At 34.6% G+C, this 26,145-nt stretch overlaps 1 long non-coding RNA gene across 1 annotated transcript in view; it reads right to left on the bottom strand.

Annotated features, from left to right (window-relative positions):
• LOC145674843 (uncharacterized) overlaps positions 1 to 26,145 on the bottom strand; it is a 342,510-nt gene that overhangs the window by 219,163 nt on the left and 97,202 nt on the right. The window lies entirely within an intron of this gene.

Here is a 26,145-nt window from a genome sequence, read left to right as displayed (position 1 = left end):
TAACAGTGACACATACTCGTAACGATGACTCATACTGGTAACAGTAACACACATACTCGTAACGATGACTCATACTCCTAATTGTGAATATATACGCCGAACGATGACTCACACTCCTAACGGTGACACATATACTCTTAATAGTGACTCATACTCCTAATAGTGACAAATACACTCTCCTAACGGTACTCCTAGGGTCTGTAATTTACAACTGAGGTACAATACCAGTTGTAAATTACAGACTCCAAAAGACATAAATTTGTCAATTCTCTTTCTTTTAATTTGACTTTTGGGCTACCGTTACAGATTTTTTTTCACCTTTTATAGTCGCTGGAATGAAAACATGAAAGAACCCACAACACGAAGTTTCAAGAAAGGTTGTTGGGAGGAATCTAGAAAAGGTGATATTCTTGAATTATTTCGCATTTCTTTTCTCTTCTTTACGTAGCTTTTTTCTTCGTGATCATTTCTGATTCCAGTCAGGAAACCTGAAAAATACGTTTTCAGAACTTAGATAAGGGCAATGTCTTGTTATTTTTTTTTTCTATTTTTTCCCCTTAAATCTGACTCACTTTCTCCTTTACTTTCACCCGCTATTTCTCTCTTTTTCTCCTTTCTTACTTTCTTTCTTGCACGAAGAAAGAAACGAGACTTGAAAGTCTTTTCTTTGTCGTATGATTCTAGAAAGAAATAATAAAAAAAAAAGAATAAAAAAAATAAAACAACACTCGCTATGTTATAAGGACACGTTGCAGGAGAAGGGACCCGAATTGAAACTGTCTTAAGACTTGGTTTGGAAATGGAAACATTCCAAGAGTGTAATGATATCTCAGGAGAAATGGTATATATACACACACAGTGGCAGCGTATCACCGCATCTTAGAGAGTTTTTTTTGGGGGGGGGGGGAGAAGGCTATAGAAAAGTTTCTTTTTTAAAATGTTTTTTTTTCAACTTCATGGCCCTGTTTCATGTTCCAATGCAGTGCACGACCTAAGTTCGACACGATTCGCCTCTTTTTAGATATCTTTTCACCTGAAATTCAACTCCGCGCCCCTATTTCTAGCCGCAGATTTTTCTTTTTGTTTGTTTGTTTATTTCTGTTATTTTGCGTGTAAGGAATAAATTTTATTACGTGGGTGTGTGTTTCGCATCCAACACGTTTAACACAGTGTAGCCAAAGATACGTATATTATTGTGCCAAGGTACAGATATTATTCTAAAATGTGCCTATTAGTATTGTCAAAATTTCAATTCAAACACACGAACTAAAAAATAATCATTCAAACACACGAACAGAAGCAATCATTGGAACATACGGACAAAAACATTCATTCAAACATATGAGCAAAACAATCATACGAACATACAAAGTTTTCAGAGCACGATCTCATTTAATGAATATTATATTTTGCCAACCCTAACCTGGTTATTATATCGGCCAACTGCTACAACACTTTCCGATATTAATGACACTCGATTTCCGACAACAGGCGAGGGGAAAAAATGTACTCCCATGCGCAAAAAAAAAAAAATAAAATAAAAAATTGCGCGTATACTGTAACTCACGATTTTTCGCAATTATTTCATTTTCCATATGTTTACGGGTAAAATTTAGTTATTAGTAAGTGGAGATAATAGAAAGCAATCCATCTAAGGAGATATTTCCAAGAAATATAATAAAATAATAAAAATATAAGCAAAAAACAAAATTATGTTCGGTTTTGTGTGTACTGGCAATAATGTTTTCGAGGGAATTTTTGGAGTAGCACAGCACGATTGCAGAGGGAATAACAAGATTAGTAGAAGAAGAGCTGAATGAAGGAACTGGAAATTGGAGTAAAATATTGCATTTATTGGCTTAAATCTAGGGTGTAAATTGTCTGCCAAATATAAATTAGCTTCTGTAAGCAAGATGTTATAAGAAAATATATAAACAAAGTGACATGCTCTATAGCCATGAGCATTTATTTCTTAAGAAAAAGATAGGTAAAAAAAAGAAAATCTGTGTGGTCAAGTGGGTAGAGTGAGGGACTAGTAATTCTTATACTGTTTTGACACCAGATCGAATCCCATCCGGTCCTGTTCAATTTTTTTTTCTTTACGAAACATTGTAGAAAGTGTATAATTTTTATGTTAATAAAACTGAAACAATACAATTAGGAAATAACTTTTTGTTTCCTCTGATGACGTATTCATTTAGAATTAGTGTACTATTAGTAATACCGATTGCTTTCAGTTTATGGTGTTGTATAGCTTCATTTATCATCCTCTTTTCTTGAAAAAAAAATGGTCTTCAATAAAGTATGAAAAATATATATATAGTCAGAAACAGACATCTTAGTATCAAACGTGATTTATCGTGATGAAATAAACAAGTTTCCCGTTATTAAAAAAGAAAACTATAGAAAATCATTAAATTTGGTCTTAAGGTTTTTATTATGCTATATATATTCTTTATAAGACTATACTTTATAAGGCAAGATGAGCGATCATACCCTCAAATTTAGCTAGTGAGTGAAAGATGTTTTCGGCACAAATATTTTACAGGTTTAGGTGCATGAAACACCAATACGCCATGGTCTTGATCTTCGTTTATTTCACATTATTATCCGACATATCATAGAGGTAAAAAGCAACATCAATCGGCAAGAAGAACTGCAAGTTGTGGTCTTAGTCTGTTTTTGATGCTCCGGACTCGATCGCCTAGCACGCTCGTCTATACCTTGACTCATACGTCTATCATTCAGTGCAGGCACATATCCAGCTTTTCTTTTCTGAGGGGGCCCAACACGAATCCTCGTAAGCAAGTAATTCTTGTTTCAAAAATATCAATAATAATAATAATAATAATAATAATAATAATAATAATAATAATAATAATAATAATAATAATGCAACAGTTCTGTATTTCTCTTAAACGTTTCTTACTTGTCATTTATGAACCGGTCAAACTTAATTCTAACTCACATGAAATCAAAAAATATTTTCTAGAGACATGTAAGGAAAACTGTCTGCTACGTATATCACATAACAAAAATAGCAAATGGCAATGAGTGTATCGTTCTAATACAGTAATGTTATAAACAGACCGGAAACGAAATTGTAATCCCATTTAAAAGTGTTCTTTAATTCCACCTGGTATCAATGGCATTACGGTATATTCTTACAAGTAACACTTCCCAAGTGTAACACTCCGATTTTGATAAAATTTGACAGGCAGATACTACACATAAAATAAACGAATACATGTTTTTTATTTTCTGCGGTAAAACTGTTTTACGGGGGCAAAAGCACTCATCCAAAATTTTGAAAGTTGACGCCCGAAAGACAAAAACAAGTGGACCAAAGTGTACGAAATTGTGCACAGATATGGCAGACGTAAAATGAAGGAATACGTGTTTTGTATTTTTCTGGAAAAAACGGTTAGGTGGGACGCAGACCCATCCAAATCTTTGATCATGAAATATCAAAAGTGCTAGTAACAATATGTCTGATGTGTGTAAAGGACGAAGAATTCCGATGACACTTTGTGTATGGACAATACGCAAAAACTAAACTAATGCCTGTTTTAGGGTACAAAATCCCCCATCCAAAATGATGAAAGTTGACGCCCAAAAGGCAAGAAGAAGTGAACCGAAATGAATGAAATTGTGCACAGATATTGTAGACGAAAAATTAGGGAATATGGGTTCCGTATTTTCCTGAAAAAAAGAAAAACGTTTCGATGGGACACAGACCCCTCCAAAACTTTGATCGTGAAATATCAAAAGTGCTAATAACAGTATGTCAGAAGTGCTGAAAGGACATTAAGAATTGGAACGACACCTTGTGTAGGGACAATACGCAAAAAAAAAAAAAAAAGGTTTATTTTCTGCGAAAAATTGGTTTTAGGGGGCAGAATTCCCCACCCAAAATTTTGAAATCGTGCACAGATATTCTAGACGTAAATTGAGGTAATTGTGTTTCGTATTTTCCTGGAAAAAAGCGATTGAGTGGGACACGGACCTTCTAAGCTGTTGATTAGGAAATATCAAAAGTGCAAATAAGTATGTATACGTCAGAAGTTCCTAAAGAGTATGGAGAATTGCAACGAAACTTCGTATAAGGACAATTTGCAAAACAATAAATGAAATGCATTTTAATTTGTATGAAAAAACAGTGTTGGGGCCTAGAGCCCCTCCAAAAAAAAAAAGTTAATATTACCGTAAAAGTGCAGGAAGGAGTGGACCGAAGCAAATGAAGTTGTGTGTAGATATTGTATAGACTGTATGTAAAATAAGGACTTTCGTGTTTTAAAGATGTCCCTATCAATTTTGGCACATCAACAGCAAACAGGAAATTAATCGGCACGTGTTTTTGTTTATGCGGAAAAACATTGTAAGGGTTAAAGTTGCCTCGTGATATACTACAAAATACGCTAACTGTTTGTGCTTGTTGTTGATCTGCCAAATTTGAAGAAATCTGATGGAGACGCTTGTGAAACACGAGAGGCTTTATTTTTCATATCCAATATCTACAGACAATTTCATTCGCTTCGGTCCTCTCCTTCCGACACTCAACGCCTCGGTCCACTCAAAAGGTTTTTTTCTCTTTTCAGGAAAATACGAAGCACGTATTTCCTCATCTTACCTCTACAACATTTGTGAACAATTTAATTCAGTTCGGTACATTTTTTCTTGCCTTTCTTGCGTCAAATTTCAAGATCCATGGGGGGGACCTTTTGTCCTCTAAAACCGTTTTTTCGCAGGAAATAAGAAAAGCCGAATTTGTTTATTTTTTGCTTATTGTCCTAACACAAAGTTTTGTTCCAATTCTTCAGGTAAATTTAGGCACTTCTGACATACTGTTATTAGCACTTTTGATATTTCATGATCAAAGGTTTGGAGGGATCTGTGCCCCACCTAACCGTTTTTTCCAGGAAAATACAAAACACGTATTCCCTAATTTTATGTCCGCAATACCTGTTCACAATTTCGTTCACTTTGGTCCACTTGTTTTTGCCTTTCGAGCGTCAACTTTCAAATTTTGGGTGAAGGCTTTTGCCCCCTAAAACCGTTTTCCAGCAAAAAAATAATAATAATAATAATAATAATAAAGCACTTATTTGTTTATTTTATGTGTAGTATCTACCTGCCAAATTTTATCAAAATCGGAGTGTTACACTTGGGAAGTGTAACTTGTTAGAATTATAACAACAACGCATTGTCCACAGTTTGGACATTGACTCAAAGTAATCTGACAAAAAAAAAAAAAAACTCAAAAAGGAAAAAGTAGGTTTATTAAAAAAGTGCTTGAGGTTTGGTAAGGGACAGCTTCCAGGATACGTCACTGAGTCAATGCATTATATTTGTTTCTTGCAAAGATGATAATTAGATGCGTAATGTGTAAAATTATATCATAGTTTGTCTTTTTATAGATCTTTCCTTAACACATCCATATTATCCGGCGTTCTGCCTGCCTGTTTTATATCGGATAAGCGAAACTCTACTGTATTTTCAGATAGCATATACACAGGAGCTAGAGGTCTGCACGGGCCGGAATTTTTAGAACGGACCCGGCCCGTCCCCTTTAATTTATAATCTATAGGCATTAGCGGATTAAGGGCGCAGCCAATGGAGCCCAGGGCCCCCAGCTCAGGGGGCTCTTTAAAATCCCTCTGTTTAATACTTACGCTCGCGGTATCGCTAGATTTAAGTCTTTGCATCAGCAGCATTTAACTGTTAATAATGAATGCAATTATTTAATTGTTAATAATGAATTTAACTAAAGTAATTATTGTAAACTTGGAACACATTCAAATATTACAGCATAGCTCTCGCTAGTTCCATAAGTAATTTCAGAGATCACGGTGTTTCAGTGGTAGAGCGTTCACCTTTGGTGCATGGAGTCCTTGGTTCGATCTATGCTCGCGCCAAGTGAACCTTGTGCTGGACAAACACTGTGTGCGTGGGTTTTCTCGAGGTTCTCCCGTTTTATCCCACTTTTTTCATTCCACCATTTCATTCATTTCTTATCATCACTGTCTCCTTTAGCCTATCCGGCATAATCGTGGGACGTAAAACTTAAAAATTTCATTTCAAATCATTTCAATCAACAGTTGCAGGAAGTATGTAATTTCGAATAAAACAAACTACTATATACAATTCTGAATATATTATTCTTTTATGAAATTCTCGCGAACCTTATTTCTAAATTGAAGGGTAAGAAGACTAAATTCATTCTCTTATTATTATAGATCCATTTCAATTGAAGCAGTTGGAATAGTTGGAAAAAAATAATAATAATAAAAAAAAAACTATATTCCAGTGTGCCACAATCGGTATAACGCGCCACACTGGTGTGTCCAGCAAAGTGAACAGTGTGACGCAAACTTTTTCCTATTATTTGCAAGAATATTTGTCGAGTTCCTGTTATTTATTATTATTATTATTATTATTATTATTATTATTATTATTATTATTATTAACGATTTTTACATGGATTAGCTGTCTGTATACGGTTAAGCAACCACAAGTATCACATTGAAGGAATGAGTGTAATTATTTACTTTAACAGTAATACAAAAGTCTAGTTGCTTGTATATTCTACCGGTAATAATTGCATCCGTCTAGAAAGCTAGGACTAACAACAAAGGGATACCAAGTTGTGACCACACACCGCCCCAAATCGTGGGTGCCACAAGTTCTCTTCTACGCCTTAGAACAATAAGGGCTGTAGCGTTCAAGGAGTGAGAGAAATAACTTAATTCCATTGCAGTTATATGCTTATTAAATGTTAACTTATATTTATCAATTATGTAAGTGATCGTATCGTTTTTTGTTTATTATTATTATTATTATTATTATTATTATTATTATTATTATTATTATTATTATTATTATTATTATTAATGATAATAATAATAATTCTTATTATACATTTCTTAATACGTTGATAGCCATGTGTATGGAATTCCATACACACGGCTGTCCTGTACAGTAGAGCGTGATTATTTTCCATACGCAAACAATGTAGATATTCCAAGTTTGTTGTGTTCGTTCTATAGCTGTGTATGTAATTAGATACATATGGCGTAGAAATCAAAATTTAATGTCCATGCTACGTATATGCAAAACCATAGACAAAGACATTTATGAACAAAGACATTGAGTTTGAGTTTAACGTCTCGTTCAGCAACGAAGCTATATGAGACGTCGGCCTACTGATTAACGTGGACTCCGAACCACGTGAGCTCTCGCCCGGAATCGAAGCCGGGTCTTCCACGCCAAAGGCGCGTACGCTAACCACTAAGAAGCTTATGAACAGAGACATTTATGAGCTAAAACAAAGGCGAAAACAAAGATGTGTGATGTAATTTTGAATTTATCGTCCCTTTCAGCAGCGAGGCTATATGAGACGTGGACCTACTGATTAACGTGAAATCCGAACCACATGAGCTCCCGCCGGACGAAAACAAAGACCTTTGGAATTGACAATTGTTTGGACATTCCAGTCGAACCTACGTAATATTAACAACGTTTCTACGATAATTTCGTAACATTGTATTATTTCTTTTGTTGATTAGCTTGGTTAGGCTTATTTAAACACTTTCTTCTTTGCACCGACGTGTCACATCTCTTGGATGAAGATACACTAGCTCCCACTGGAAATCTAATCCAGAACCAATGCACTTGAACCATTTGACCACAACAAGGCACATTTAAAAAGAAGTTTCGATTTTGTTCGGAAAATTGTGATTAGGTGTAACATTTAAAAATATATTTATGAAAGGGTACGGAGTAAACGCACTGTACTTTCTCGCTCGAATTTTTTACACTGACTTATGTTAGGCCGCAACTGTTACTGAAACTTTTATTTGGGAAATTGCGAATAAAATAATGTTTTGGAAAACTTTGCTAGAAGAAACTTCAGGCCCAAAAGTAAAGTACCCATTGGTCATATTTCCGTTAGAAATAACTTGATCCATATATTAGAATTATAAAGGATATAATTGTATGTGAACTATAAGCAAAAGCGTCTGAGTAATTTCTGAGAAAATTATGCAAAAAGTCACCCCCAAGAATAAATTATCCCTTGTGGATCTTTTCAGTACAAATGAGCTATGCTATATTGTTAGTGTTTTCATAAAACATTTATTTATGAAATACGAACACAATCGCCTGAGTCGTTCTTGAGAAAAATGCAGGGTAAAACTTACTGTCAAAAGTAATATACCATTTCTAGATTTTCCGGATGAGGGAATTATACCATATAGCTAGGTTATTTATGTAACACGTATTTATAAACTATGAACAACAAACATATCCTGAGTTGTTTTTAGGAAGGTCATCGGGAAAAGCTTACCCCCAAAGGTAAACTCTTCTATCTGAACTTTTGACAGTATATCGAGTAATTTTTAAGCAAATCGTCGGGAAAAATTTCACTGTCAAAGTAAACTATTTCTTTTGGATTTTTCTTTTCGGAACAAGCGAGTTATACCATATTGTAAGATTATTACAGAAAATATTTTTACTGAAATTAGAACAAATTTGTCAGTTATTACTGAGACAATTGTCCCAAAAAAAAAATCAACCCTTGAGAAAACCACTTCTTCTGTATGTTATCGGAATAAACTATTTATGCTCTATGTTAGTTTATTAATGAAATATTTCTTTACGAAATATGAACAAAATTGCCTGAGGCGTTAATGGGAAAACCATCTGGGGAAAGCTCACCCTAAGATTAAGCTACTCCTTCGAACGAGTTGTCATATTGTTAGGTAATTAATGATACGTTTATTTATGAAATGTGGTTGAGAAAATTGTGCAAAAAGAACGCATACCATACAGTAAATTACACCATATATATTTTTTCAGAAAAATTATTCATATGGAGATTTGTTAATAAAATATATATTTATCAAAAGTAAATAAAATCGTCACAGCTTTTTTTTATTTGAGAAAATTGAATTTTAAATTTTAATCCTTCAGTAAATTGCCATTGCTTTTAGGTGTCGAAGGACATAAAATTCGAAAGATATTATGTTATTAAAACGTTATGTCTAGAATTTGGTGCAGATACGTTTAACAGTATGGCCTCTATTTGAGTGCGTGTAAAAGCGTGACGAACCGAGAGACAAATAGATGGACAGACATCGAAAAATCATTTCTTTTTCGATATGTAGGAGCCATGTAACTTGAATTTATTGAAATCTGGTATTCGGTTTCCATAACTATCACCACACTTTCTTCTTTCGTCGCTCGAATGTGAGAACGAATAGGCCTACACCGACACGTAATGTGATAATTTGTAATCCCAAAAATTTAATTTGTTATGTTTAATGTGTGGTTACTCTAGGAAAAAAAGCTTATGCATGTTACATCATTTTATTATCAGTTTTTCACGCTACTGTATAGTTCGGTACGATTATAATTAATATTCATGGCATCTTTTGGAAGCTTTCGCGTTCCTCACAAAGAGAGCTGTAAAATTTAGTTTTGTTTAAAGAAAACACTCTTGATTTTTTTTCACACAAACTTGCATTTGTTGCACTTGTGGATATGAAACAAAAGGAGAGAGAGAGAGTCAGAGAGAGAGTCAAAGAAACACACACACAGAAACACAAGAACAGTTTTTTTCTTCATGACAACGAGCTATCGCTGTGACTGTGTTCCTTACGCTGTGTGTAAAGCTGCAGGTTGCTCTTGTTTTGTTTTTTCCAGTTCTTGACTCACAGACACTCGCAGTAGAAACGGAGAGGGAACGGTTAAGCATACCATACCATAAACTAAAAACAATCGCTATTAGTAATAAATAGTAAGCTAATTCTGAATAAATACGTCATCAGAAAAACAAAAAGTTATTTCATTATTATATTATTTCGTTTCTTATTAACATAAAAATTATACACTTTCTACAATGTTTTGTAAAGAAAAAAATTGAACAGGACCGGATGGGATTCGATCTGGTGTCAAAACAGTATAAGAATTACTAGTCCGTCACTCTACCCACTTGACCACACAGATTTTCTTTTTTTACCTATCTTTTTCTTAAGAAATAAATGCTCATGGCTATAGAGCATGTCACTTTGTTTATATATTTTCTTATAACATCTTGCTTACAGAAGCTAATTTATATTTGGCAGACAATTTACACCCTAGATTTAAGCCAATAAATGCAATATTTTACTCCAATTTCCAGTTCCTTCATTCAGCTCTTCTCCTACTAATCTTGTTATTCCCTCTGCAATCGTGCTGTGCTACTCCAAAAATTCCCTCGAAAACATTATTGCCAGTATACACAAAACCGAACATAATTTTGTTTTTTGCTTATATTTTTATTATTTTATTATATTTTTTGGAAATATCTCAGATGGATTGCTTTCTATTATCTCCACGTACTAATAACTGAATTTTACTAATAAACATATGGAAAATGGAATAATTGCGAAAAAATTGTGAGTTACAGTATACGCGCAATATTTTTTGCGCATGGGAGTACATATTGAGATTGAGGTAAAGAATTTCCCGTAAAGGGAGCGCCTCTTAATCAGTGTATCGATTTAATTTCCCACGGGAAAGTGCTTCCAAGTAAATCTGTTCCCTATATCCAAAAAGAACTCAGCGGACGCACTAGCTGCACTGGAATATAAGTTCTTGTGAGATCAGCGAATTCAAGCATTACCGGCTTTACCCATCAGAGGTAAACATAGGTAACCGTTCGTACTCACCAGATAGCCATCAGTGTTGGGGATTGTGGCGTCCACCAAGCTTAGCGAGTACAATTGGAGAGGTATTTGATAGAAACAAGTAGCTAAGTCCAGTCCTCCAGTCTAGAAAGCCAGCATTAACGACGAGAGGAGCTGGTGTACTAATTACAAACCATCCCCCAAAGTCATAAGTACTACAAGTAGCCTGGTAGGCCTTGGTCGCTTATTCAGTGTTACATCAGGAATTGAGTTTAGTTTATACTAGTGTTGATTACCTGCTTCGCTGGTTTAAAATAAGAACAAATTTGCAGTATGTTCCTTTAGTCAGTCGCTTTTTACTTTTACTGAATTGCACTCTGATAGACGATGTTTTGCATTTAAATGGCAACGGAAATGTCACTGTTCGTCTCAGCGACCCCATAAACTATGAATTCGACATTCGTATCGGTCATTTTCGATCATTTTTATATCTCCCCCCAAGTTGCGGGGCTCAATTTGAATTTAAACAGCATCGGAAATGTTACTGTTCATCTCAGCGACCCCGAAAACTATGGATTCGAACACTAATATCGATTATTTTCGATGATTGTTTATATATGTTCTCCTTCCCACTCCCCTAAGTTGCACAGTCAAAGTGAAATGAGAAAAAAACTATTTCAAGCCCAAACCTCATCTATGTTGAAAATTTGATCGAGATTGGTTGGGTAGTTCAAAAGTTATTAAGTAACCAACGTAGTCACTCTCATTTTTAATTATATACAAGATTCAAAAAACTTCGGTTAAAACAAAGTTGGTTTCCTTTTGCTAATTAGGATATAAGCGACACAACATTGTACGTAAATATAAATACTGTAATATGATGTGGGTCTTATAAAATAAACACACCCACATGTACACTTTTATGTACTTTTCACGGATTTGAAACTTAATTATTTGAAATAATAAAAGAAAATATGTTTACTGTGGGCATTTAATTTGCTGACGAACTGTTTCCTTTTTTTGTGTGTGTGTGTGTTTGCAAACACAATAAAATGTGCGGGTATTTGTCTACCTAGCGTGCCTAACATTGTTACAGTAGAGTGACAAAATAAACGTAGGGAAAAATAAAAGCGTAGAGCGAAAAATAGAGAGAGTTCGGTACCTGTTATAAAATCGTAAATTAGCTACACGCTGTGAAATCTCTACGAAGGACTCACACTTATTATAGGTGTTTAGGTTTTGATATGGAAAACATTGAATTAGTGTAATAAAGGTAAAATGGATGAAATTACTAACAATAATTACGAATACGATAGCAAAATTTTGTTTCCCATTTTCTTGTTTTTGTTTGTTTCCTCTGTGAGTGGACGTAGACCCGTGTGTTTAAATGCCTCTGGCGTCTCTCATTTCATACAGCGTTTCATTTCGTGTAATATTTATTGCATTTTACGCGCTGTCTAACATAACAACATAACACAGATTATATAACTAGGTGGTCCTTCTGTTTATGCCTCTTTTCGCGAAGCAGTGGCGGATATGAATTTCCTTTTTCCCCTACGTAATTCAAAATATTGCGCCAATATATTATATACGATTTTAACGTTTTTGCCATTTTTTCACGATTTTTTTTTCACAGGATCCTTTAGTTTACCACTATTCATGATGTATTCAAGCCCTGGTTTATAATATTATCAAATTTTAATTTCCCGTTATTTATGCTACGCCATGTCGATCTCTAGCGTAAAAGCAAAAACGATATCAGAGAGACATATAACAAAACTGGTCGTGACAACGAAATCAACCATGGCTTTCTGCTTCTCGCGACACAGAAAACTACCGATTCGACATTAATATCTGCCATTTTTATATATATATTTGCCACGCTTGAACCTCATCTGTGTGGCAAATTTGATCGAAATCGATCAGGTGGTTCGCTATTGTCACAACGCTGCAAAAATATTTTCCCTCAACTTGAATACAGGAAATGGGGCGCATCTTGTACGTCAGTGCGTCTTATATACCGACAAATTAGTGATGTCATTCGCGAGTGAGCCGACTCTTCTGACTAACTCTTTTGGATGAGTGAGTGAGTCGTTGTTCACTAGAAATGAGCAACGATTCTTCGAGAGTCGTTACTCTTCGAGAGTCGTTATACTTCGCGAGTCGTTGTTCTTTGGGAGTCGTGGTTCTTCGGGAATCATTATTCTTCGGGAGTCGTTGTTCTTTAAGAGTCGTGATTCTTCGGGAGTCGTAGTTCTTCAAGAGTAGTTACTCTTCAGGAGTCGTGATTATTTTGGAAAAACTATTCTCTGGGAGCCACGTTTCTTTGGGAGTGCCAATGTTTGAGGAACGTGAATCTTGTACTACGTCACTCACTCGTGAATCACTCTCTTGCTTCACGATCTTGTGGTTGGTTTAGTCAGTTGTTGTTTTGAAGAGGTGTTTTTGCTGGTTCTCACTGGAGTGAGCGCCCCTTCAATCTAGTTCAGTAAGTGTGCGTTGTCATAACTGTTAGTGTATTTACTCTACATGTATGTATCACTTTGACTTGAATAAATTAAAAATAGTACCAACAACGTATATGTTTTGCACTTTAATGCAACAATTTTAATTATGATATTTCACATATAAAGCGCAAAACTAATTCGTAAACTCTTCACTATTAATTAAAATTAAATTTGCATAATGGGGTAAATAGATCAAGTGAATAGAAGCCATTTAGAGCTGATTACTTTCTTTTCCCTGAATCTACCCTGGCAATTGGCTATTCATTTGAGAATTTAAAGAATTAGCACATAAATGTGCAGAACTGATTAGTGGTACTATGTTCGTACCCCAATTGCGCAACTGGTAGTTTTAAATACAGGTATGTGTAACAATTGTTAAGTGGGAATGATATGTGGAAATAAGCATATATAATTCAAATACATTCTTTATAATAAGAGAGAATCAATTCTGTTACGACTTAGTTTTTTTTTTTTTTCAGAAGGTAATTTCAGCCTAAATAATGAAGGTCTGCTTAAGGGTATTTTATGGAAATTCTTAAGGCTGTGATGTACAAAATTCAAAACGTAATTCACCTAAATTGTATCCGAACATCTCTGTATTTTATTGAAGTACACAGGGTTGGGATGGTTGGGGCCTACGCTCCTATTAAGACTTTGTGTATTTAAACAATTCTTAAACCGCAATATTATATTATTGACACAATAAATCTATTTCATATAAACGTGACAAGATTGTTGTTTATGATCGCATCACGGGAAAACAGTTGAACCGTTTAAATGAAATTTTAGATATAGTTATCACCTACCTCGAACTCGATTTTTTCATATCATTGATTCCTAAGGAGGGGTGAGCGGTGATCATTTAAAAAATATAGTTTCTCACGATGTTGTGAAATTAGAAATATGAAACTCGGAATGTAAACTCTTCACTAAAAATAAGCGGGCCCTTATCCTATATTTTATATATATATATATATATATATATATATATATATATATATATATATATATATATATATATATATATATATATTGCTTTCGTGTTGTATTTTTAGATATATATTGTTAATACTTTTATTTAATCCAAATATTTCATGATTTTGCATTAGAATTACACTTTTTTGTACATGACATCTGTTAATTTTATTTAGTCTGATAATTCGATTTTATGTTTTAACCTCAGCCTCTCCCGGTTGTAAAAATATAAGTGAGTCACTGAGCCATTCAAATGAACCGATTCATTTTAGTGAGAGAACTACTGAGCGACGAATCTGAGAGGTGAATCGTTTTGCCCATCACTACGACAAATATGGTATATGTACATAGCACATTCTTTTTTTAAAATGCCATAGCGTAATCACATGTTTCTTTCTAGTATTAGCTACATCTATGAAGAGAAATTAAAGAAGGTTTAAAATAGGAACGAACCAAATTCCCCGTGGATATACCACTCGTGCATGGGTGTCTTCAACGGGGGACAACTGCTACCCTCTTTACCGTTAGATTAACTTATTTAACCACTACAGTATTTAATACATTTGCTGTAGTCAATATAGTTATGCAATATGCGTCAATAATAATTGTTTTACATCATGAAGTATCTCCTTTCCATGTTGACTCTGGAATTATTACTTAAATAACTATATTTAATTAATTAATATTTTTTGATCAGAGTACGCACTTCTTTATTAAAAATAAAATAATTCGTAACAGTTTCCATAACGCAACGATATCTTCCTGAGACGTTAATTCTCATATGTATGTCCATATTCATGTAGGTAATAGAGATTAACATGAACATACATATGCCAATTAACGTCAGAGGAAGATAACGTTACGTTATGGAAACTGTTACGAATTATTTTTATTTTAATAAAGAAGTGCATACTCTGATCTGAAAAATATTAATTAATGAAGTGTCTGTATTATGGATATCAAGGTAAGTATATTCGCGACTACGCTTGTATCGGTCTTCCTTCTCCTCCCAACACTTGGAAGAAACCTTGCGGGTCTTTCTGCATCTGCGATTTCTTGTAACATACAGGTAGAAATTCAGAAGGAACCAGTTGAAAATGCTCGAAGAGCATTGCCAAAACGAACTTTAAAACATTTTTTTTAAAATTTGTATGAATCAATAACTAATGACGCAATAATTTTTAAGACAATAACTAATAACACAATAATTATTGAATCAATAACTGACAATAATTATTGAATCAATGACTAATGACGCAATAATTATTGAATCAATAACTGATACAATAATTATTGAATCAATGACTAATGACGCAATAATTATTGAATCAATAACTGACACAATAATTATTGAATCAATGACTAATGATGCAATAATTATAGAATCAATGACAAATGACGCAATAATTATTGAATCAATGACTAATGACGCAATAATTATTGAATCAATAACTGACAATAGTTATTGAATCAATGACTAATGACGCAATAATTATTGAATCAATAACTGACACAATAATTATTGAATCAATGACTAATGATGCAATAATTATTGAATCAATGACTAATGACGCAATAATTATTGAATCAATGACTAATGACGCAATAATTATTGAATCAATAACTGACAATAGTTATTGAATCAATGACTAATGACGCAATAATTATTGAATCAATAACTGACACAATAATTATTGAATCAATGACTAATGACGCAATAATTATTGAATCAATAACTGACATAATAATTGTTGAATCAATGACTAATGACGCAATAATTATTGAATCAGTAACTGACACAATAATTACTGAATCAATGACTAATGACGCAATAATTATTGAATCAATAACTGACAATAATTATTGAATCAATGACTAATGACGCAATAATTATTGAATCAATAACTGATACAATAATTATTGAATCAATGACTAATGACGCAATAATTATTGAATCAATAACTGATACAATAATTATTGAATCAATGACTAATGACGCAATAATTATTGAATCAATAACTGATACAATAATTATTGAATCAATGACTAATGACGCAATAATTATTGAATCAATGACTAATGACGCAATAATTATTGAATCAATAACTGATACAATAATTATTGAATCAATGAATAATGACGCAATAATTATTGAATCAATAACTAATGACGCAATAATTATTGAATCAATGACTAATGACGCAATAATTATTGAATCAATGACTAATGACGCAATAATTATTGAATCAATAACTGACATAATAATTGTTGAATCAATGACTAATGACGCAATAATTATTGAATCAGTAACTGATACAATAATTATTGAATCAATGACTAATGATGCAATATTTATTGAATCAATGACTAATGACGCAATAATTATTGAATCAATGACTAATGACGCAATAATTATTGAATCAATGACTAATGACGCAATAATTATTGAATCAATAACTGACATAATAATTGTTGAATCAATGACTAATGACGCAATAATTATTGAATCAGTAACTGACACAATAATTACTGAATCAATGACTAATGACGCAATAATTATTGAATCAATAACTGACAATAATTACTGAATCAATGACTAATGACGCAATAATTATTGAATCAATAACTGGTATTAGTATTGGATGAATATTGGTATTGATCAACAGCAATATCATCTCTCTATGACTTACGATTCCCGAGATATGGTTCCTTAAATCTCCCGAAATCGAAACTTTTTGGCCAGGATCTTTGGAACGGTAACAGTGATTCGAAAAATGCCATCATTTGAGATATATATTTGATGCCCTGTCGAATGGAGGGCGTAAAACTAAAGAAATCTCAAGTAACATACACAGAGATTTAGAGAATTCAGTAAAAAAAAAAAAAAAAAGAAAAGAAATAGGTTCGTTGAAAATAAGAGAACTTTCAAAAATGAAAGTCAACAAAGAAGTTTTGATACATTTAAAAATAATTTATGACTTTATTATTATGATATAATTTATTTACGTAAAAGAAAAAATCAAAAGAACTTTTAGAAGGCACCTGTAAAAGTATTTTTTTAAAGAAAAGGAAAGGCTTTGTTCATTAAAGTAAAAACTCGTCTTTTGAAAAATAATAATAAAAAGAGTCATTAATGTTTGAATTGATTTCAGAGTTTTTTAATGCAAGTTGCATGTAGCTCATAATATTATATGCGGTTCGCTTATATATAAATTTTCTTGGAGTTCATGAAGGAAAGATGAGAGGACCGCAGAACAGGAAAAAGGGAAAAGAAGGAAGTGTTTTTTTTTCTTTTCAAATCAAGTTTCCTTTTTTAGTGAGAAGGTAGTAAAAAAAAAGTGTGAAGTTTTCGTGAAAAAGTCATAAGATGAAATCAGAAATAAGTGGGTGAGAAAAAGAAGAAGATGGAGAGCGTAACAGAAAACGAGAGATAGAAAGAGAGAGAGAGAGAGAGAGAGAGAGAGAGAGAGAGAGAGAGAGATTGTCGGCAGCTGAGTCATTAACTCCGTCGCGCTTTAATCACAAGAAGTATGGAAAGTAGAGGACCCCAGAAGATGTGAAAATACGGTAGTAAACGGGGACGGGTGGATTGAAGATAAAGAAAGAACTTAGAGGGTTTAAAAAAAGAAATTTTTCTAAAAAAAATGAAAATCTTAAGAGATCTCTTTTTTTATGATAAATGTCTTTGGTCGTATCCTGTTCCAAAATTTTTGAACTTTTCTTTGGACTTTTTACCTCTGAAGTTTTCAAACTTCCGTATAAAGGGATGTACTGAACTCCATCTCACTTTTAGAAAGTAACAAAACGGAAATGACGTTCATCAAGATAGTGCCGTGCAGTAGCACGACATTTGGCAGGAATAGTACGGTTCCATTGGTAGAAATAGTAAGGTTCAAGAAAGAAAGAACAAAACCAAACAAACAACCAAAAAAAAAAAAAAAAGAACCGAAACAATACTAAGTGATTTGGTAATAATGATGTTAGTGTAGCTAATCCGTTTTTCTGTATCCTATTATGTTTGTTACAAGGTCTTCCAGCTCGCGCCGTGTGGGCTTTGTGGTGGATAAAACAACGTGCTCGTGGTTTTTTGCGGGATTCTCCCGTTTCCTCCCACTTTCTTCATTCCACCATTTTATTCATTTCTCATCATTACCGTCTCCTTTAGCCTAACCGGCATAATCGTGGGACGTAAAAGTTCAAGATTTAATTTCATTTCATTTGTTAAGAGGTGTTTTCGTTTCTTCTTATTATCTATCAACAAAATCACACACTACAAAGTTCCCTGAATTCCTCACACTCAGATCACATTTTTAAGAATAACATCTGCAACCCTCCAAATGATAGTGGCAACAACTGATTAAAGTATCAAACTTAACCTACTACGAGATATTTCACCAAGAGAAATGAACTTACCATTTTCGTATAAATTGTTACTCAAACCACAATAGGTATCGCTACTGTATTCCTAAATAGACTGGTTACGCCTAGAGCGACAAATTTCAACATTTTTATGAAGCGGCAAAATTCGTAAAACAACATCTTTGTAGTTACGTATTCTTTTAACCCTTTCAGGTTCAGGTAGTACATTTTTTGAGTCGTTCTACCAGTTAGTTCCAACCTAGATCTGACATATAGATTCCGAAAATCGTCATCGCAAATTTTACCAAGATATGGGCTGGGACAAATATGTCGCTATAGTCAAGTCAACAAAGGATTTTAAAAAAAAAACAAAAAAAAAAAAAAAACGAATAAGTATAAGCAATTCTATCTAAGGTAAATTTCCTTTCTCTGAATAGTGTTAGCAATTACAGTATACGTTTGTGCTAATATTAGTGTTTCCTATATACTTCATAAATCTATGAGTAGCTGGTAGAAATTATACAAAGCCAGAGGATACTGATTTTGAAAACATTATAGAGCGATTTGTATTTATATTCAGTTATATTCAATCTCATTTTGGTAATCCATAAAGTTTAGATAACCAACACTCGAAAATTAAAAAAAAAAATTAAAGAATCCGCACAAATTTTAGGTCAGTTTAAAGAAATGTAGCCAATATGTCCCTTGGACGTAAAGGGGTTAAGACTAAAAATGTTAATTAATAATATTTTGAAAGAATGAAATGAAATGAAATCTTTTAGTGTCACATTCCACGATTTTGTCCTTTTTCGCTAAGGGAGACGATTAAGTCAAGTGAATGACGAACTGGGTGGTAGAATGATAATGTGGAGGAAAATGGAAGTATCTCGAGAAAACCCACAAATATGTACAAGAAGTAAGCGCTTTACCACTGAGCCACCGTCCTAACAATATTTTGAGTTAAAAAATAATAAATTGTCGGTATATTTCTTTTGTTGAGTATCAAAATATTACTAGACAAAAGAATTAGATATTTATTCGATGAATCACTTTATGTTTTTTTTTTTTTTTTTTTTTGGTCGATTACACACAATACGCCAAAATAGAATGAGCTGATGATTTAGAGTTTCTATGCTGTTTAAATGGGAAACATAAATCATGTGAGTGTTTTGTCCTCTGGTTCATGACCTTTGAGCTATAACCCATAGAAAATCTCTCTATTACAGTTTAAATTTAAGTGCTTATTGATTTTCTTATAGAATATTAGGTTTTGAAACACTTTTCAGAATTTGAATGGCATAAAAACCTGTTTCTAAATATCATTTTTCAAAAATTTCCCGAGAGAAGTCAAACCCGCGGTAGGGGGTGACAAACCAATCCTACCATACAGGGTAGTGTGAGCTGTCCCGAGTTCGATTTCTAGTAGGGACACTCGGTCGAAAAAGTGTGAAACTTTTTTCAGGCCAACCATCCTGAGATAGGTTTTCCTCATTCACACCATGCAAATGCCTGGATGGTACTTAACACACAGGTCTCAGGCCGCTTCCTTCCTTTCGCAATTGTTCCTTCTTTCCCCTTCCCCGGATAGTAGTCATCCCACATACGTAACAGGCTAGCATGACCATAGATGCCGATAGCCCGGAAATCTAATTCGTCATCCTAAACTTAGTTTACAGGCGGCAAAATCCTAAATCTAACAATCAATATTATTTTAGTCGTTTGTCTATTGTAATGAACTACATTGCAATATAATTTTTTTTTGAAAAAGAGTGAATCTGTCAATATTACTTGTGTTTCTTCCCTTATTCGTAGCTGTAGTGAGGGCTACAAGTACTCAGGTTAATATATTGGGCTACATTAGGGTAAGTAGATTTAGGGGAAGAAACAACAATAACGAGGTACTAGACTACCTAACCCATCTAGTATAATCTTCTTGTGTCGGAATGCATGCTCAGGGTCGCCCATAGGTAACATGGGCACCCAGATAGTCTAAATATCCTGTGAGAGCTCCCTGACGTCACTTATCCCTGGCAAAAACGCAAGATATAGCAATTAATCGTTAAAGCTGAGGTTTCTGAAAGCCAGCCATCACAATCGATAATCGATATTTTAGCAACGCAGGTGAAAAACAATGGTAAGCACCACTTCCGATGAAATGGGTTGGGATCGGACTACAGAACAGTATGTAGGTAGTTTAATTTCGGAAATGTATCTGTAGATGGCAGAAGTAGCTTGTGTTTTATGCAGCGTGCATTGCATTGTATTGGAATATTGAATTTTATTTTCCAGTTTACTCGAAGATTACAAAATGTGATATATCACTGTCTAGCCCCGAGCGGTTTATTTGTTATAAAATTTATTTTAGAAGTTCTAAAGTTAAAATATATTTGTTATTTAATTTATTTTCCATTATTTTAAATTTAAAAGACGAAACAGCTTCTGTATTGGCATAGCTGGATATGCACCACAGGTAGTTCAGTGGAAATTTCTAACTTGAAAGATCACAATTGAATAAAGACTGTAAAAAAGATAGGGTCTCCTGATATTTGTAATTCCTCCATTATGCTTCCAATGCGGTACTCACGGTCCAATCTTGTACACTGAGGAGCGAGATGAGTTCAATTTTTCAAACTATTTCCGAAATCGAAAGCTCCAGTCATCTAGAACAGATCCCGCGAGTACAAACGCCGATATTTCTTGTCAGGTTGCCACATCACGATGTTTCGCAAAACACTCAAAATGGTCTGGCAACACTGAAACTGCTTCCCGCCCTTCAACCGGGTTTTGGCGGTATTCTTACAACTTCAACTAGTTCCCTACCGCTATCCCATTACTTTTGGCACTTACATATAAAATGAAATAAACTGTATAGTATTACGTCCGATGTTTATTCACTTTAGGCTAAGGAAAACGAATGATTAATAAAGATGAATTATTTGTGAAGAAATGGTGGAATGAGGGCGTAGGAGGAAACAGGACAAAACCCATGGATACAAAGTTATTCATAAGAAAATAACATAACCCGGGATCGAACCGGAGACCCTAACACCAAATGTAGTCGATCCCCCACTGAGTCACCATGTCACTTCAACCATAGATTAAAGCCCATCATCCAGTTAGTAGGTACGCATCTTACCGATGTACTTTGTTCATAAACCAAGACTGCCGTTTCTTTTCTCCATGGCAAAATAGAGTGCACTTAAAAGGAACTTGTACATATTTTGAAGATATATGATTAGTTATACTATGTACCTTGGGATTTTTTTTTAAATCCCCCAGTTACATAATTAGGCCGAACAATTGGGACGTAATAAGTATTTTATTCAAATAATTATCTCAGAAGTTTCTTCCCTTTAATCTAAACCATTTTACAAAATCCTTGTTATTGGAAAGTAAATTGAGGTCAAAACTATTGACCTGGCAAAGAAGCATAAAACGCGAACATGAAGAGACAAGCTGGGGAAAGATTTCCTACAAATTGGTATTCCCTCAAGAGCTGAAAATCAAAGTCAGTTCGGGTCAGAAGAAGATGATAAAAAAAAAGTGAAGAAATCAAAGAGGATTAGGTGAAAGTGGCCAAAAGATAAGGCTGTTGGGAAAGGTTCCAGCCTTCGGTGGAAGAGTAATGCGTCTCCGAGGGACTATTACCAGTTAATATACTGACCAAACGATTGCCCTTCTCTTCTGCCTTTTACAAACTAACCACATATTTTAACCTCTGCCATTACGAATCTAAGGATAAATTGCAATTAATTCTGAAGCTACAAAGAAGGCTGAGTTGAAAGAAATTTTTAGTTTCTTTTCTATATACACTTTGTAGCTGTCTATGAGTTGGTAATTCGTTCTCACAATACATAAATGCTATAGCGGCTAGTACGATAAGAAAAAAGCGTCTATCAAACCCTCTAGAAAATAGGACACAAGCCTCTTCAGTGTGTTGGCAACGACTGGACTTCAAAAAGAGAAGAAAAATCACACATACACACACACTTCTCAATCAGTTCCTTATCCAAACGCTCAATGAAATAAATTTTACCGCAAGGAAGCTTGTAGTCAGGTGCTCCTGAAGTGTCGTTCGATATCTTTGAAAAGAGGTAAAATAGCTAACAACACTCTGTATGTTACAAGTAGTATGCCTATGTACGACACTATTAGGACTCTTGTGCCACTGTTAGGCAAAATTAAATACGATAGGTAAATACCATTCTCCATATATAAAAGAAAAGTGAAATACAATTTCTCAGTTTAACGTCCCACAATTATACCCGTTAGGCTAAGGTAGACGATGATTAAAGCAAGTGAATGGTGGAAAAAATGGGTGGAATGTGAAAGTGGGAGGAGAAAATGAGTGTACCCCGAGAAAACCCATGGACACGATGTTGTCCACCACAAACTTGCTTGCCTGCGGACCGAACCAAGGACCCTACGCATCAGAGGTAAACGCTCTACCACTGAGCCACCTTTTCCCTGTATATATATTTAAAAAAAAAGTCCTGAGTGGAGGGCCAGATTTAAAGTTTTGTTGCCGCTATTCCAAAATGGTGTTAGTTGCGTCTTTTAACCGCGATGTATAAAATGTTAACACACACGAATTTCTTTTATACATGCGTTTGTTTCAACATTTTTGTATTTAAAAAAAATGAATTTTCATTTTGAATCTGCCGTAAAGAAAGATTTAAACTTCTACAAATTATCCTTTCTCAAAATTAAATAAAGTTACAGAGTTGTAATGATTTCTTTTAAACAATATGCACTAGCCAATGGTAAATTCGATTTGAATTTTCGTGCTTATAATGTGAATATTCAAAGAATAAATGTCATTAATAACGAATAAAATAGGTGTAATTGTTTTGAATCGTATAAAAGATTTATTGCCACCAAAAATACATTGGAAGTGAAATGAAGTACAGATGACCAAAACCTGTTAGAAGGATCAATACTTCCTTTGTGGGTTAGTTGTGGTGTGTGCATGTCAGATAATATATAAATAGTTATTGTCTGACATATATATTAAATTTAGGTAACAGTAATATAATCGCAACCATAAATACACATACATGGATTAAAACAAATTAAAATTCCACATCACAAATTATAACAAATACTATGCAGTATTACTATTTTCACTTGAAGGGTTGGAACAATAAAATTTAGTTTAAATATATAATTTCAAAGAAAAACTTGTCCAGGGACTAATATATATAAAACTATTCTTATCGGAGTATAAATATCTCATCCAATTCCTTTCCAGGAGGTAAAGTGCCAAGGACCTACGAGACGTTATCACGTTGGATAGAAACAGATAAGCGCTGTATTAGATAAGATGTGGAGCGAACTTCGCTGGAAACACACGAAATGCATCTTCCAACCTCCCTAATGAATTCAAGACTTCTTGCACCTCAAGCACCACTGGTTTCAATAGCGATTGGAGTGAAAACAAAACTTTCGAGAAGGTGGTTGTATTTTCTTTGCTTTTCAGCTCCTCTGCGATTTGCAACAGCTCCAGCGTTCATTACTAGCAGAGGGAGACGTGAATGAGCGTACGTATCAGCGCATGTGAAGTCCCACAATAAACATTTACCTCTCATCCATGGAACCAGTGTCATTCCATCCGGTAGCTTTCCATCAGAACGACAGAAACCGGAAGGTTCCTGTATTGAAGGAATTCAAGCTGTAAGGGCTCGTAGTATTACATCATTAACGGAGGAGTGTCGGGCGAATCTACCAGCGCTCTTCATGCATGAAAGGTCATGCAGGCCACGTCGTCTAACCTCATCTCCACAAGCTGCACAGCAATGAGGCTCACAAACAGCTAAACCTAAACGTAAGGCAACACCAATTCGAAAGCTGTCATTTGACAAATGAAGACCTAAAGGCGGAGAAGGTATCGCTATCAACCATGTACCCGCTTCGGGAGATGAGGCAGCAAAGAGACTGGCTTTATCTTCCAGAATCACAACAGATTGCAATTGGCATATGCCAAGATGACTGATACACTTTTTGCTAATTTCTGGGGGAGGGTTGTATCTGCTAAGCATGCCCACTTATTAGAGCCTTCCTGAACTGAACCATCTGGGTCCAAACAATAACCCTGTAAAAGGAGAGCTTCGATTAAACGCAGAGATCCATGATATGACGCTAAGAATGTAGGAATCGCCATATCCACAGCTCGTCGAATACCAAGACCGCCCAAACCAACAGATAAACATGCTTGCATTCAAGAGTAGTCATTTAAAGAGCAGTTCAGAATTGATTCAAGGCCAGTTTTCAGGACAGTATCATATTTTTTTCAGCAAAGAACTCTTATGCCAAGATGGAAAGCATCGTAAAAATAGGTTAAACGAGGCATTGATAAAGATGCCCGTTAAAGAAAAAAGGCTGAATGGGCCGAAATTGAGGAAACTCGAGTCAATTCAAAATTAGATATTTTATTCAATAGCATGTTCGTGAGTGCTTCCGACGTGAGAGCAGCACCTAAAAGACAAGCATTCTGAATTGTTAGAGGACGTATGCCTAGTGCAGCCTCATTAAATCTTCTAAAGATTTTGACGAATGTGGTTTCATCTGTTCCAAGACAACCCACCTCGCATTTAGAAAAGTTAAGATGCAAGCCAAGAAGTGATGTCTTCTAATTTATTTCTATTAAGGATGAAAGAACCACCTCGGGTTCACCACCAATTGTTCCATCATCTAAGTACCAAATGTTTAATTCGGTATTCAGTGATCTAACTAAGGAGTGTATAGTTATAGCGAAAAGTGCTGGGCCCAAAGGATCACCTTGTTGTACACCTCTCTGAGAAGAAATATTGTTTCCGCCGGAAAAACAGGTCACTTGGTTGAGCGTAACATTGATAAACATACGGATAAATTGAAGGAAAATCATTCATCACTGCAGCAAGCATAGTATCTCGGCGAAGCTCATTAAATGCGTTATGAAAATCCAACTTTACAATCGCTTTAGTAGCACTGTGAGTAGAAGAGAAATAAACTCGGGTTGCGTGGACAGCTGCCTCGGCCCCATTAGGAACACAGACACCAAGTTGATGAGGGGATAAAAAGTTTTTAACTGGCTCACGTATTCTACAGCAAATTATTTTTGACGATATTCTGCGCCAAACATTCCCAACTGCTATGGGCCGAATACCATCATACTTTTTTTCAGAGTTGTAAGTTTGGCACCGAAAAACAGCGGGCGAACTTCCATTAGTACTTTTCCATAAATGATTAAATTAAGTAGATCACAAAAGGATTTTAGAAGTTTTACCTTTGATTTCAGTATTTGACAAGAAAGAAGGTCTTTAAGAATTGAAGGACGAAGCCCAACTAGACCTCCCGCGCTGCCTGACAGAAAGGAGTTAATTGCTTTTTGAACCTCCATAGTTGAAACTCCTTGAAAAGTGTGTTGATCACCAGGAAGATCCGGCGCAATGAAATTACCAGGGTGGGCAGGATGTTTCTAAACAAGATCTCCAACACAGAGGTATCCGGAGCCGCAACCGTATCATCAGAAATTAAAAGACGTACTGCTCCACGTATGTCCCCATCAGCAAGTTTATTCTCTATAACCTTCAAACTAGAAAATTTTTGTGGTTTAATCGAGATGTGTTCATCTTTGTTGAAGGTCAGGTTAAAGCATC

This window comes from Thermobia domestica, chromosome 18 (assembly GCF_964235325.1).
Source record: "Thermobia domestica chromosome 18, izTheDome1.hap1.1, whole genome shotgun sequence".
Classification (NCBI taxonomy): Eukaryota; Metazoa; Arthropoda; class Insecta; order Zygentoma; family Lepismatidae; genus Thermobia; species Thermobia domestica.
Note: the sequence above shows the minus strand (reverse complement) of the source record. Positions and strands in the feature narration are given on the sequence as shown.